The sequence below is a fragment of the Neodiprion virginianus genome, chromosome 5, assembly GCF_021901495.1.
Source record: "Neodiprion virginianus isolate iyNeoVirg1 chromosome 5, iyNeoVirg1.1, whole genome shotgun sequence".
Lineage (NCBI taxonomy): Eukaryota > Metazoa > Arthropoda > Insecta > Hymenoptera > Diprionidae > Neodiprion > Neodiprion virginianus.
Window position 1 is genome coordinate 16209949 of NC_060881.1, and position 15797 is coordinate 16225745.

The following is a 15797-nucleotide window of genomic DNA, read 5'->3' on the forward strand; positions in this document are numbered from 1 at the left end:
AGTATAGCGTTGAAAAACACTGAACAGAATTATTCTCAATACCTGCTTTTACGCTTGTTATAAGAAGTCCAAAACATCACATTTCTTTTGCATCATTTGCATGTCTTATCTCGCAAACTGGTGACTAACGAACTAAATTTGTACGCAGAACATTATTTACATAAATCCTTACAAGCTCTATGAAAAAAATGTAAAATTCAAAAAAATTGTACAGATCTGTTCAAAAAACCATTACTCTCCTAAGAAAATGTAATCTACTCGGATGTCACAACTGTTGTCTCATGCAGCTAATGTTTTTTAAATCGCTGATAGGTAATCTCTATAGGTATAAGAGACCGAAATGATGATCAGCTGGAGCTGTTTCAATTTTTGAAGTTATACTTCTTTAGGCGCGTTATGAAAAACTGATGAGAGTGAAATTTCAAGATGCGCGCGCATCACTGTAACACAAAATTGTAACACAAAATTAACAGCATGAAGTTGCCCACTCAACCGAATTCAATTTCAAGATGCGCGCGCATCACCGTAACACAAAATTAACAGGATGAAGTTGCCCACTCAACCGAATTCAATTTCAAGATGCGCGCGCATCACCGTAACACAAAATTAACAGGATGAAGTTGTCCACTCAACCGAATTCATTAAGTCTCGAAAAATTTGTGAATATTAGTGAAAAAATTGTGCTAAAATACTTTTTAAAGTGCTCCAATATAATTGAGGATAGTTATCCGTATGTATTATTCATTGATATAAATTAAAATATCATTATTTAATATAATTAATACTAAATATTATTAAATTATCAATGTTGAATATTTATTATTGGTTTTTTAATATTTACAAAATAAAGAAATAAATTTAATAGAACATTTAATAAAAAGTTCGTGACAAAAATTTAATAGATTATTTAAATATAATGTAAGACATCCGTTATTTGTTTTATTGTTTTTTATTACATACTTCTTTTCTTTATCATTGTGTGACAGAAGATTTTGACATGTTGTGTATTTTTTAATGATGCCAAAGAAGTATAACTTCTCACGCGCGTACATAAGTACACGCACCCATTTTTTTATTTATAAAAAAAATTGATAGCTCGATAGTGTTAATATTCGTACATTTCTCGAGTGCGAAAATGACACTCGGCAATTCGTGAAACTTAAGGATACTAATGATACATATTTCTTTTTTTTACGTACCAGATCGCATTATGCCCATTTGCAACGTGAACTGCTTTCAATAGTTAGATTACCTACGAAGTACAGCTGCACATTTGCGGTGATCAATAATTCAATACCCAGAAAATTACAACTGACATGTTCACACGGAATTTTAAGTATACCATAAAAAACAGACCACAAAATTAGTTTAAATAAATTTATTTATTTTAGGAGTACAGTAGAACCTCTCAATAATGCCACTTCTCCTAACCCGTTCTTCCCTTAATCCCCACTCCACAGTTTTTCACATTCTCTTTGAACAATGCCGCTGGTGAAATAAATACATACTTCCATAATTCAGTAGTGTGTACGTAAATGGAATGCAAAGGCACGAAAGGTACACATTTTTGCGCGGTACTATTGAGAGGTTTGAGAACTAATTCTTGAGAACGAGCGTTTACAGTCAGAGTAGGGGAACCGAGATTCTGAGAAATGTATTCCCTTCACAGCCCGTGGTCACTGTATAAAAAATAACATGAGTTCAATAATTGGTATGTACCTTAATTATTACACAATCGTCGAATATTTACACTAAATTTGAAAAACTTCGATTACAAATTTCCAAGTTACCGGAATCTCAAACTTTATCTAATTTCCTGACAATAGGTTTCAAACATGAAATTGACAAGAAAAGTATCCAAGGTGGACTTCACTTATTTTTTTCATTCTGTGTTGTAGTGTATTAAAAATATTAGACAGGTGTTTTTTTTTGTACACGTTGATTTGGCCGTTTAAGGCGAAAAAGCTATCCCTTAAACTTACTCCCAAAAACTCATTATGTCGTTTGTTGATAGTGAATACTGTCAAACTGGTTTTGTAATGAAATTTTCGATCATCACTGATTGTGAGTAATCCTAAGAAATCGATTTTCAGGGGTAAACTTGAGACGTCGATTCACCTCTTAAATGGTTGAACTAGCACTGGTAAAAAAAACGAGTGTCTGATAACTTTTCGTTGCCTACGGTGATATAGGAAAAGTATCGGTTTCGGTAGAAAATTACGTTTTCTGATCTCAACAAATCTTAACGTTTTCGTACCTTGATATTTTTGAAAAATTGGTTTTTTGAAAAATGTCGATCTGTTTGTTAGTTTGTCCTGATAAACTACTGCGATGACCTCAAAAGTTTTGATGAAAAAATCTGAAATGAACACGACTTTACAGTCAAACGATAGGTATTCAAAATTGACCCGTCATTTTGTCTTTGACCAACAGTTTCTGCTGAAAAAAATTCGTAACAACCAAAGAACTCCAACACGGTCCATACAACGTTCGTGGAAGGTTTTTACAAATTGCTACGAAACGAATAAAATAATGCAGTAAAAGAGTATTTCGTGGAAAATATAGTAGCCTTTTTATGAAAAAAAGTGAATTTTAATAACAAAACTTGGTCATACTTGATGGTTCGTCCAGAAATGAATTGGTTTGTAAAGTGACAAAAAGTATCGTAAAAAATACTACTTTTACGTCTCGGTTAGTTTGTTTTTATTACGCAGAAAGGGGATTTGTCGAATTTACTAAGTATGGCCATAAAATATGACAAAAAAAAATAATTTTATTTTATTCAACAAAAAAGTGGCTGGAACAGTAATTTGTGTTATCAAGTGTACCACATTTATCTGGGTCAAGAAAACATTTCTTTCGCCGTATTTCATCGTCATATTTCGTAAATTCGACTACATTTTTTTTTCTGTGGCTGGGGTACTTTCCTTATGGGTGCCTCATAAAGTACTTTATTGCAACACACCAAGAGTTCAAATGAGTTTGTTTTTCGAGATGCACATAACCTCTCAATTTTTCATCTAGATCAGCCTCCTCCGACTCCTATCTGCTGAATACCTGTGAATAAAGTGGCACCTAAAGTGACGCAGCGAAACATGAATCCGCTAGGAGCGCTGGGAACAAGCTGATTCCTCGGGCGCTAGGGGATACTGGGGGTTCTCATCTCATGGAGACTAGAGTACAGGAGTCCGATCTCTATTGGCGAGCATACGAAAAAACCGTCCTCGAAAATTTGTCGTTTAGTAGTTTTAGATTTCATCAAAAGCAGCGCAGTCATTGCAAAGTTCCTAAGTGAAGTTGGTAAAAATGTATATGGAAATCGATCGTGACCGAAATGAAATTGCACCTTATCTGAAAGGGAATATCCTTGGGTCTAGTCTCCCCACGACTCGTCGGATCTTTGCGATATCAGCGCCGTCCAGCGTCAGCTAGCGCAACCCTTATTGTACGGATTTTTGATGCCGGATCAAATGTACGAAGATCGGGCTCGTTTATTACTCTAGTCTCCATATCTCATCCACTGACAGTCGGCGCCATTTTGTTAATCGTGAGTCGGTCTACTAGCGCCCCCTGGCAGTTTGCGTCCCCAAAGCTAGTCCCTAGCAAGCCAGAGCCGAAGGGCCCTGGTCTAGATAGAAGTTTCAAACGAAACTCTTGTTACGTTCTTTCATTGCCGTACCTACAACTTGAGTTTGAATATCAAACTACAATAGCAGTGGTTAAAATGAATTTGTTAGATTCGTGATGATCGTGTAATATCCGGACAAATTATTTTTAAATTAAATCCAGCAAATGGAAATGTTTGTTCCGTAGAACTTCTTTTTTATTACAGCCACATCAAACTTACAGCGAAATACTGGGCAACATTTTCTCTAAAGTTTCTTTCGTAAGTATACTACATTGAGCGAACTACGTACTGAATTTATTGAGCCACATTTGTACTGCTACTTTTGGAAGCACATTTTCGGTGGGGCGCGCTCGATCAATCTTCCATTGCAATTTTACAATATCACTAAGCATGGTTGCAACCACGATGAATGATCGATCACTTTTCAATCGCAACTAGTCATTGTTAACGCCCCAAGGGTTTTGCACATGTCCAACTGTCGTCGCAATTTCATCTTATACTTATTTGCTGAATGTACAGTGTAATTGGAATTTTGTGCGACAAGGATGAGTAGATTTGTTTCACGAAGGGATTAGCTTCTGCCACAAAAATTCATCATCAGGCAGGATCGTAAAGTAGAGTGCCCATTGTATTTGGCATCGCGAAAAACATATACAGCTTTGCAAAAGCATTTGCTTTCAACTCGGAAACTTGCTTCGTCATGACAGAGTCGTTTTATAGCGTTTTTCAGTTCGTATTTGTGTTCATATAAAAATAATTTATTGTCTTTATATGAACGATTAGGTACTTGACTACTGTTGATATGGTTATTACGTATTAAATATGTAACTGACGCAAAAAGTTTCTTTGATCTTACACCACATGTATTTGAATCATGGAGAATTGATTTGTTCCTAAAATATTATTATTTACTCACCAATACACAAATAATATTGTAAAACGTTGTTTGTTTCGTTGGATCAGATAAATTCTCTTCCGAAATCTAGTACCGTCGCATGTTGTCTAAAACACAAGTAGTCGGTATGATGCTATTAAATGCGGAATTCAAAAAACTTTATAACATTAATTAGGTTTTTGTTGCTGACTTTCAGCAGTTCACCTTTTGTCTGTGCTATTATAGACATGGCAGTTCATATCTTCACTTAAACGTTCTGTGGAAAATTAGTTTATGCATGCACAAAATGGACTGTAGATCGTGAAAATATAATGTTGTTGTCGAAGCAATATAGAATAATGCGATATATTCAGTTGACAGTTAGTTTTAAGTGACAGTTTTTCCTAATATTTATAATATTGCACACATACTAAATACTAAACAGCATATCTAAAAGACATCAATATTTTCAGTAAAAAGTATATAATCTTTCATCAGGGATATCCAGGAATCCGGAAAATTTCTACCGAACTAATATTTTGTGGAATCCCGACAGTTTCATTAATGCGGACGTTTTAGGGAGTTTTCGGGTTTCGGGTTTTGTCAATCTCGGGAACCCGACTTGACTCGATTTAAAAAGTGCTGGTATCTGCCTTAAGGGGGGAGCCTGCTTTAGAGGCTTCACAAAATCGATTTTTTCAAGGATTTTTTTGGGAAGGAAAGAAATATCCGATTGAAACGAAGCTTTCAGGTTTTATTGTTATATATTTCAGCAATCTTCTTAAATTTTTTCATTAAGATATATGTCATATTATGCCTGGTACAAGCATTTCACCGAGGCGTCTCGAGTGTGCATTTGTCGTGCGGCGGGAAAGGTGCAGGTCGCAATTTCCATCTGAAACAAAGAACCCAAAAAAATTTTTACTTCTCAATAGTATAGCTTCTAGTTAAACCAAGAAAATTCAAGAAAAAGTGAAAAATTCAACAATTTTTCGCAAATTAAAAAAAAAATTCACTTTAGATTGTTTAAAAAGTGGGTTAATCTTAACTTTCTTAAGGTTTTTTAGGTTCAACTAGAAGAGAATTTCATCCCGAGTACAATGCAATTTGTCTCGTTTCGATAAGACGTTTAGTTTTTTCCCTATCTTTCCCGCCAATTAGGAAAAATCGTAAAAATGAAAAACCGAGAAATCGTGCGTCAAAGTTTTCGTATACAAAAAATCGTAATTTTCTTGAACTTACCGCATTAATATGCTAATCAGCGATTCCTGGTCCATAGAGTTGTCTTTCAGACTCTTCAAAAAACTGGTTCAAAACTTCAAAAAACTGGTTCAGACTCTTCAAAAAACTTCAAAAAACCGCTCGTATACCTGCTCGACGCTTGCTCACTATTTCTTCTGTAACTCCGAAAATATTTCGAATTTGCGTCTGAAATTTTAGGGACACATTCTTGAATAGTTTGGGAAGACATTTATGCAAAAAAAATAGATTTTTTGAAGCCTCTAAAGCAGGCTCCCCCCTTAATAATTAATAAATCATAAACTTAAATTCTGCTAGGTACTTAACTTGTCTGCAACAAGATTTTCTTGCGAGAGAGACACGACATCTAGTGGTAGTTCAAAAATAGCGTTTTATACTGTCGCTTAGACATTCATAATCTTATCAACAATCATTTTGAGAAATATATATTTTTCTACGAAATTCAACGAAAGACAATTTTTTCGTTTTCGGGTTGTAGATTTGTTTAATATTTTATAATCCATACAATTCTGCAAGAGTTTACGGACTTTAATTTTCATTATGAAGTAATTGGTGGACTTTTTTTATGATTGTTCGTAGAAATTCGTACTCCTTTATAAGAATTCATGGAGTATTATTTAAATTTTTTTCCCTTGATATTTCAAATTGTAATACTTCATAGTTTTCTATAGATAACCTAAAAAAAAAAAAAAAAAAAACACTTTCTAAGATTTTCTATTTCTACTGTATTTTTGTAGAATATCGTAGAAATTATCATCAGCATCGGCTGCGGATTAAGGTTTAAACGATGATGAGTGTTTTGTAAAAAATATTTTCTTTTTATTAAATTTTCATAAAAAAATCATAGCCTTCTACAAAATATCACGATATTCTACGAAAAAAAATTAATTTTGTCCATGCGTTACGTCCTCCAGACCTCATATTCCTGTCTCACAGTCTCATAGTCACTTTACACCCTGCATCTTCGCCTCATGTTCATCAAGTTAGCAGGTTCATCTGTAAACCGCAACTAGCGAGTTTCCTACGTCCTCTAAACATGTCACTCGCATCCTAGCTTTCACACGAGTAATTTCTATTTATATACAATACCTCTCCATTCCTATCCAAGCCTCCCCCCCCCCCCCCCCCCCCCCTAAGCCAACTCCGTTACATTGACGACTTTCATAATTCAATTATTTGATGATTAATAATAAACCAACTATACAGTTTAAATCGTTTACCTCCCTTAAAACCGATCCATTCCTCCTTCTATCATTTCCTGCATTCGGAGTAGTGGCACGTAAGTGCACAAATAACACCTTAGCTGGGTGTAGAGTACGCTCTGGTAGCCTACTGGCAGTCTAGGAGGACAGTAACGAGACCGGACCCAATTTACGGAATAACATCCTGGGCGGGTATACACGGAAAAAAAAATTCGGTTCGGCGAGCTGTATTCTACAGCTCCAGTAACTATACGCACTCTACGGTCTATCTTGTAGTTACAGCAACTATATATTAGTCAGCTCTGATAGCTGCAAGTTGTTCAGCTCTCACAGCTGAATGGTTTTGCTCTAAGAGCTGTAAGTTGCGCTGTGCTCTGGTGCGTTGACATATTTCATAACCTTCAAATTTCATGAGCATGATTTAAATACAGTTGATATATAATTGTTTAAATAGTCCATTCAAATATGTAAATGACACTGAATAAATAATGATAATAATGATGAAAAATAATACTAATAGCAATATAATTGTACTATTTAATAATAAGCGCTGTGAGCGGAGCCGAAAAATTCTGGTCTAGCTCTTCGAACGAAGCTGTTTAGCTGAGAGAGCTGAACAACGTACAGCTATGACGGCTGACTAACAGTCAGTTATACGAACCATGCAGTGCTCTTCCAATAACAGAACGTTTAGTTTGACGAACTGTTTACAAGTAACTATCTAATATTTAGTTCCACGAGCTGAATTTTTTTTTCCGTGATAGAAATGGTTTGACAACCGCTCGTCAAACCAACCCGCCTGTACCCGTAACAATTTTTTGTAAGTTTTATAATAATTTAATGTAAAAATTCGTACACTGAGAGAAATTTTTATTTCCGGTTACCGCTCAGTCCTTAACTATTTCCATTTTTTACCACAATCGAAAAATATAGTTCTAGGTATAAAATGAAAATTAGTTTTGTACCTGTTACCAGAAAGTCTAGTATCCATTACTATTCTTTCTCATTACGATCACTGTTACTATATTTTCTTGTAACTGTTGCGAATATTTAATGCTTGTGCAACAATACATTGATATTAAAGGCTTATTTAACTAAAAAAATAAGTAAACCTCACAAACTGATTTTGCGTTGGAATTGACAAAAAAGGATCGACAATAGAGCAAAATGATTACGTGTATCTCGTTTTTCGTAATTCCAACAATATTAAAACAGTTTTTTTAACGATACCTGTTTTACTGATTTTTTTAGTTACTATAACAAATGAAATTTTTCTCAGTGTAGTTATTGTCGTAGAAAATTACAAGTTTCTACCATATTCATAATTTATTATTTCGTTATACGATTTCGTACGGTTTCCGACCGTTTTTTTCAATTTTGTCAAATGTTCCGAAGCATGTACTTTTTCATAATTTGACGTAGTAATTAATTACACGAAAATGACTAGAGCACACTTTTTGACCATTACGTGATCAATTTTCAAAAATTTCCAAGTCGATAAGAAGTTTTGAGAAAAAATTGGACTTCGTAACTACGCGAGTTCAAAACCGTGATTAAACTACCTTGAAATCAAATTATATCGCTTTCGAAGTGATCTTTTGTTTTCGTACGTCACATCACAAGTGACAGGAATAGAGTGGTTGAACAATGCTTATTAATTCAATAAACATTACAATTGAACCTGTATTGTACCGCAAGTCACAGATGGCAATACCGTGCTTTATGCTCTGGGACAGCAGCGGTGATGACCGTTGCTGTGGTTTCGTGACGTAGCAAAATTTCTCCGACGAATTCGTGCTAGTTCACAGTGAAATCGGGTAAATGCATGATACCGAACGCCCTTCGAGATTATTATGAAAGAATACCAGACACCAGACTGAATACTCACCAATTGACAGTTAGACTTTGTTTGAAGGTGGTGGGCACATATTTTTATTATTTAACAATGTCTGTACGTGAGAATTGACCTTATAGCGCACATACGGGGAATATGTATAAGGTTCTGGAAGCAATGGCCTGTGAGGAAATAATCAACCGTCATACTTACAATTAGAACAAGTGTTTTAGGAGGCCTTGCCATGGAGAAACATGTTTTGGCATAGTGACGGATGAAAGGAAATTTTTCACTATACCCAAGATTTTTCTCAACTCATGGCTCCGATTATCATCCAAATTTTACCGTAAAAAGCAGCAACCGAATTATCTTCAAAATGAACTGGCATGTCTTTCGTGGCCGCAGATTCCCTGCAAATGTACGTAACTACCGAAGCAAAGCTTAATGAGGTATTGAAGAGAAAATTTGTTAATTTTTTTTCCTGGTAACTCTTTGTGCCGATGTATTTTTCACATCTCCGGTAGTACAATTATTCCGAGCATCACCGACTCGAACTTCATACGTGACTATAAGGAAAAATGTTACGCACGTTAACTTGTACGAGTATGTGTATTAGATAATATAACATCTCTACTCTAAGTTATGTCATCTAAAATATTTCCCAAACTATTTTAGAAATTTATCATACAAGAACATGAAGTTTAATTTCAATAACAAACGGCTTAATATTCAACTATACGTGTCATTTTCAACATTTAACATCTGTGAATAAACCACATTGTGTTGAATTTGACGAAACGAATTTCTCTGTTATGAAAAATGTCTTGGCTTGCGATGATCATTTTTCAAACTTGCAATATTGTCACCACATGCAATATCAACCAATGTTGGGCAAATTTGTAATTACCACATTACTAATTATAACTGTAATTTGTTTTTTATCAAAAATGTAAGTTATTATCGAGAAATCCTACGATATCGATTTATAGGGGTACACTTTGGGGCTGTTTTTTACCCCTTGGAAGAATACGCTTCTGATGTTTTTTGAGTTACTACAACATGTCACGAAATGAATAATGCCGGTGATGTGCATACATTTCGGGTAAATTCTTTGTGAGAATTTTCCGATCTAAAGAGACTATGATTCGATTAAAGAGTTTCTCTGGAGAATAATGTATAAAACTTTCATAAGGACCAAAAGAGATTCTACGAGTACATCTGAGACACCTTCCGGAAATGAAATCAATTTTCACATCACACAATGATCCATAAAGCAGTTTCGCATCCGACGATAAAGTAAGCACACATTTACTTTTCCATACTGCGTAATTTTGACGCGGGAAGAATGAACGTCCAAAGAATATCGAATTTACGATCCCAAACAATGTCCAAATCGCGAATCGCTTCATAATTCAATTGCACAGGGAGTAACGTGATCAGCGATAAATTCATATTCCCGATTATACGGGAATCAACGTAGAACCGCAACAAATCGTAAAGTGCGTGCACAGACACGGACATATGTGTGAAAACGCGGAGAAATGCTTTCGGTATAACACGACCTCCCCGGCCCAAAACTATCGGCTGACCCCGAGGTACCTACAAGTTCGTATCGGCACCAGACAATGCGCCAATTATTTCGACTTGTGTCGAATGCCGAGCCAACTGTTGAGACGCAGGAAAGGGACCGAGTGACCACTGGTCACTCGGTGAGCAGCCAATTCAAGGGACAATCGCACTCAGCTGGCCAGGCGAATGTTTTCATTATTTCATTAGAGGGAGCCGGCAAAGGACACCGCAAAAATCGCCCAGCGCTTGTGCTCGTAATGTGGAACATACAGATTAATACACGACCGTATTTATCTTACATTTGCAGGAACGGCGCTCACGCTGACCTTCCTTCGTTCACGATGACCTTTTGGCTCTCGAGTCGCAGTTTGCGCAACCGATGGTCAAACGTCCCTGGCACTAGACTCTGGCGTATATACACATCTAATTTTGAGGTTGATGGATTCGCGACGTCAAGTGGTTTGATATGAGATGCACTGCTCTCAAGTCGGAAGGTGGCGCGGAGAATATAATCAGGCTGACCATCATGTGGGGTATTCCATTGGCAACTGACTAACTCTCCGATTAATAGCGACGGTTTGAATGTTTACCAACGGTTTTGCATGTGATATAATGCAAACCCTCGGATATCGTCTGGTAAAAAATTGTTATAACTTTCTCGATCATCAGTTTTTTGTATGTGAATTTTGAAATCTATGTAAGAAACGGCCCAATTCGCTTCGAAAAAATTAAAATATAAAAGAAAAAGACTACCAATTTCTACGAAAAATTATAAAAATCTACAATTTTCTACAAAAAAAGGAATTGCAATTTCGGACCCAGACAAAATAGGTTTTTTCTCGTAGTGATTCTTAGAATTACGTTGAAAAGTCCGACCTTTTATGATAATTTCACACGGTGATAAGATTTTATACGAAAATACGGGAAAGATAGAAAGTCGTAGAAAATGGTTGTTTTTTTGTAGACTATTTATAGAAAACCATGCTATGTTATAAAATAAGAAAATCAACTCAAAAAATTTAACTAAGAGCCTGAGAATTCTTATTAAAGGTTACGAATTTCTACGAAAAATTATGATGATCGACAATTTTCTACAACAAACATAAAAAGATCCACCGGCCGTTATATATCTCTCTATCTAATAAAAAAGTTTCAAACAAATGAATGTAGAAAAAGATTATAATAACAATAGTAAAAAAAAGATTATAATAACAATAGTAAAAAAAGATTATAATAACAATAGTACACGCATGAAGTTGGCGGTGGGGTGAGATCCCGAGAACAAAACAAAAAGCATCTAGCAAACCCTTTGACAGCTGTCATCGGCTGTTTATGACAGTCTTTGACAAATATCTTTATAGGTATCTGTTTCTGACCCGCAAAAAATGAACATGCAAACGAAAATTATCAAGATGATTCCCGACGGGAATTGTCTTTTACGCGCGTTGGCGTATTGTGTATACGGCACTCAAGATCGACACGCAGAGGTGAGACTGAGTATCGTTTTAAATATAGTGGATAATTGGTCTACATTTGCGGGTCTTATTACAGATAATGAGTCAAACGGTGCTGTGATTAGGTCACCTGGTGATTAAAAATCACATACGAATAAGAATGGAATATACGGGGGAGAAGCAGAATTAGCTGCATCTGCGGACATTTTTAAGATATGTTTAATCGTGTATCGCGAAGAACAAATTCATCCACACCGGATCGGATCACGAAATGAAACACAATTCTCGCTACTCTTCACCGGCGACGGAGACAGTGGAAACTTTGATGTCTTGCAGAACCAAAATAAAATTGAGATAGTGAGTAATAAGTACGAAAAGTAAAAATCAAATAATAGAAAATCTAAATATGTCACCAAACAGTCAAAAGGACAGCCAGGATTTACGATGAAAGTGGAGAAAGGAGGAGTTTCAAGCAGCAGACAAGGCGATGAAAATGGTGGATGGTCGGAAATATTACAAAAGAAAGAGGAAGTAGAATCGTAAGAGCGAAAAACCAAATAAGCCATAGAATAATATCCATCAAATATTCGTATGACCAGGTAAGAGGACGACCAGGATCGATGTTGGCCACAAGAGAAGGAGGTGTTTTGCGGAATGAACAGCAACGCAAATATAGAGAAAAAAATAATATAAAGAAGGTGATTTTGGAGAATAACGGGCAGAGCGGTAGCAAAAATAATTCAGCAAGTCAAGGAGATAGATCGATATCAATAGAGAAGGAACACCAATTTTCAACCAACGAATGGGAGCTTCGATTGATGAAAAAAAGAAAAGTAAGCACAGAAGGAATTGAAGTGGACAGCAAGTGCAGACTTGTCATCAAATCAACATGAAGGAATTCGCCTGTCTACTAGACAATGCGGAAGGAAATAGTGAGGCGCGAAGCGCCGAACAACGAGGCGCGCAGCGCCGAGATGGGGTTGGCGCGCGAAGCGCGCAGGGGCGAAGCCCCTAGTATATTAAAAATAAGATTCTGTGGACTCTTGTGGAATTGCACGAATTTCCTTGAAAATCTATAGCATGGAATAGAAACTGGGAATTTATTCAAGTGTTGAGGAAATCTACAACTCGAAAACGAAACAATTGTTTTGTCTGGAATTTCGCAGAAAAGTCTAAATTTCTAAGAAGGGTTGTCGATAAGATTACGAATAAGTACGAGAAAGTATGAAATATTATTTTCGAATCATTGCTAGATATTGCACCTCTCTCACAAGGAAAACTTATCGCTGACAAGAAATTTCCAGCAGAATTCGGGTCCACATTCGAAGACTCTTCTTGTCTTTTGAGTATGATCGAGACAGATTTAGAGAATCTGTCATAAATGTTTTAACTCACCTTGTCTCAATAGGTTAGTCTTGTGACAAAACTAATATTTGTTAATTCTACAAGCCAGGAATTTTACGATATTCTACAAGAAATTATATCCATCATAGCACTCGATAAAAAAAAAAAAAACAATGGTGAAAATGTAAGCAATTCTACATTGATTTGTAAAAAACCGCAATAATTTACGACAAAGTCCGACAATTTAAAAAAAAAATATGAGTTTCTTCAAAAACAAACGGCAACGGGTTAGAGGAAATTACAAAGATCTAAGAAAATTTAGAGAATGTACGATAATCTAGAACAAATTCTATACCAAAACTACCCACGTGTCCGAATTTCTTTAATTAATTGTAAAATAAAATCTGTAGTTAAGCGTAGAAATTATTTCCACCAGGGTTTCCCGTACTTTACGTCTACTATGACGAAAACTCCCATATAATTTTCATGGTAAATATAAATATGTTTTTTTTTCTCGAAAAATTTCATAACAGCGATGTATATTTAAAAATATTAAAGTGATGATTTTATGAAAATTTTAGGTTGTTTGTAGCTGCCACAAGACCGGAAACGCCGGAAGTCGAACGTTCAGTGACGCGTGACACCAGTTCTTTAGATCAGCCTGATTAGGTATTGTAATATTACTGTGACAGACTATGAGCTGCATCCGGTAAAACAACGGTATAAGAATGAAGAATTGAATTAAAGATAAATAAAAAATCATCATTCGACTCTGAAATTTATGTGAGTGTTTTCAATTTGAAAACCGAATATTTACAGTTTTAGTTTTTGAACATAAATTGGGTAGTTGTTGGGGTAGGTTTGAAAATTTCTAGACTTGAATCGGATGACTAAAAACAAATTGTAAAATTTTTTACAACGATTTTCACGAGATAAATTACTATAACAAAAAATAAAATAAAATAAAAAATACTTGGTAAAAATAGAAAAATTTCATTATTAATCGTTTACTGAGTTGACCTGGAATACAGATAGATATACATCGAGACGATCTGTCGTCTTTAAACTGCAAATTTTTGACGATTGTCCACCGTGAAAAATGTAAATGAATTAGTGGATAATATACAAATACTAGTGAGTGATGATGCAATACAAATTTCATTAATTTATAAACTTGGAAGAATGTGTATGGGAAAAATTTTAAAAATGTCTTACAAAAATGGTTACATGTTTATTCCCGAGACAAAATCTGGAAAAAATTGGCCGACGCTAGATATTCTTTGGATAGATCCTTGGGAACACGGCGAAAAATCGGAAGATGTTACGAATACTTGGTTCGACAAGAATAACACAAGCATTGTAAGAGAAAGGATATGATATCAATTTTTTCCCTCAGATTCGGGGCCATAAAAAAATGAAAGCGATCCTAGGGATTCTTCGCATGGGTGCTAGGAATCCTAAAAATCAATCGATATGACAGACCAACATCTTGCTTCAGAGAAATAAGAGCGGATAGTCAGGAATCTGTCAAAGAGCGAAACACTCATTAGTGAGAACATTTTTTCGATTCTGAGATCATTGTTCGTGGTTTTTAAGGTCCGAGAATAAATAGTCTGATACGCATTTAGTTCTATTCAAATTGCTTGACATATTAATTTCATCGGGCGTTCCTCTCCTCTCAATCATGGCAAGCTTAAGATTTGTTTAATTTTTTTTTGTCACTTTAGATGAAAATTTTACCGAAGTCTTTCCCCCCCCCCCCCCCCCCTTGAGTGGGCTGGTTAGCTGCAAATCAATACTTTTTATTAATTTCATTACGATAGTCGCATGTTGACCCCCACGGAAAAAACCCTCAACTTAGGTGTCAATTCGTACCCCTAATTCATGGGTAATGCTAAATTCCCATAAGAAAAAAATTGAGGGTACGAATTCACCTCCAAATTGAAAGATTCTTTCCGTGAGGGAAGTATTTATTAAATTATTATGTTCGAAAGCTATTAGTCTCTTTAAAAAACTACTCAAAGTATAGTGAAATTGTAATCCAAAGCTCAGATATGTTCATCGATGCTTAGCTTCGAATCGCTAGAAAATGGTCTGATTCTAGTAGAATCGTTCGATTTCACTTTATTTCATTCATTGAACCCTGTGGCTCAGTTCAGAGTTTTCGTATTAGTTTTGATATTTCTAGATTGTTATTACAAACACATAGATGTGGCTTTGCATTAAAAGAGGAGTGGCAGAGATACGGCCGGTTTGAATCTACCCAGATAACAACATGCGTGCAAATTTTGCAGAAAAATGACAACAACGATTGCAGGGCATAGTTAGCAACGTTAGAACAAGACCTCAATTGCTATCAAAATTAAAGCAAATCATTCTGGGTAAAAGCTGTCAGCAAAATATCTACTAAATGGAAGTAATAAAAATGATGCTGTACATCAAAATAACAAAAGACTATTGCTACACATTTGCTGCACAAAAATTATTCCGCAAAAATTTTCGGCAAAAACGCAATTACAATCGCAGCAAGCGAAGCAAACCTTCTGCACAGACGCGCTTCGTTATTTGGGTAGTCCTGATATTTCAAACTCGGAACTTCCTATTTTAATATCTGATTGTGAGTCTGGAATAC

General features: G+C 35.5%; 1 long non-coding RNA gene across 1 annotated transcript; it reads right to left on the bottom strand.

The window, feature by feature from the left end:
- Positions 1 to 5247: 5247 nt before the first annotated feature.
- On the bottom strand, positions 5248 to 5957 carry LOC124306093 (uncharacterized). Its single transcript, XR_006908529.1, has 2 exons — positions 5745 to 5957; positions 5248 to 5397 (listed from the first exon to the last, which is right to left on the bottom strand). It is a non-coding gene; the product is annotated as an uncharacterized LOC124306093 (long non-coding RNA).
- Positions 5958 to 15797: the final 9840 nt, after the last annotated feature.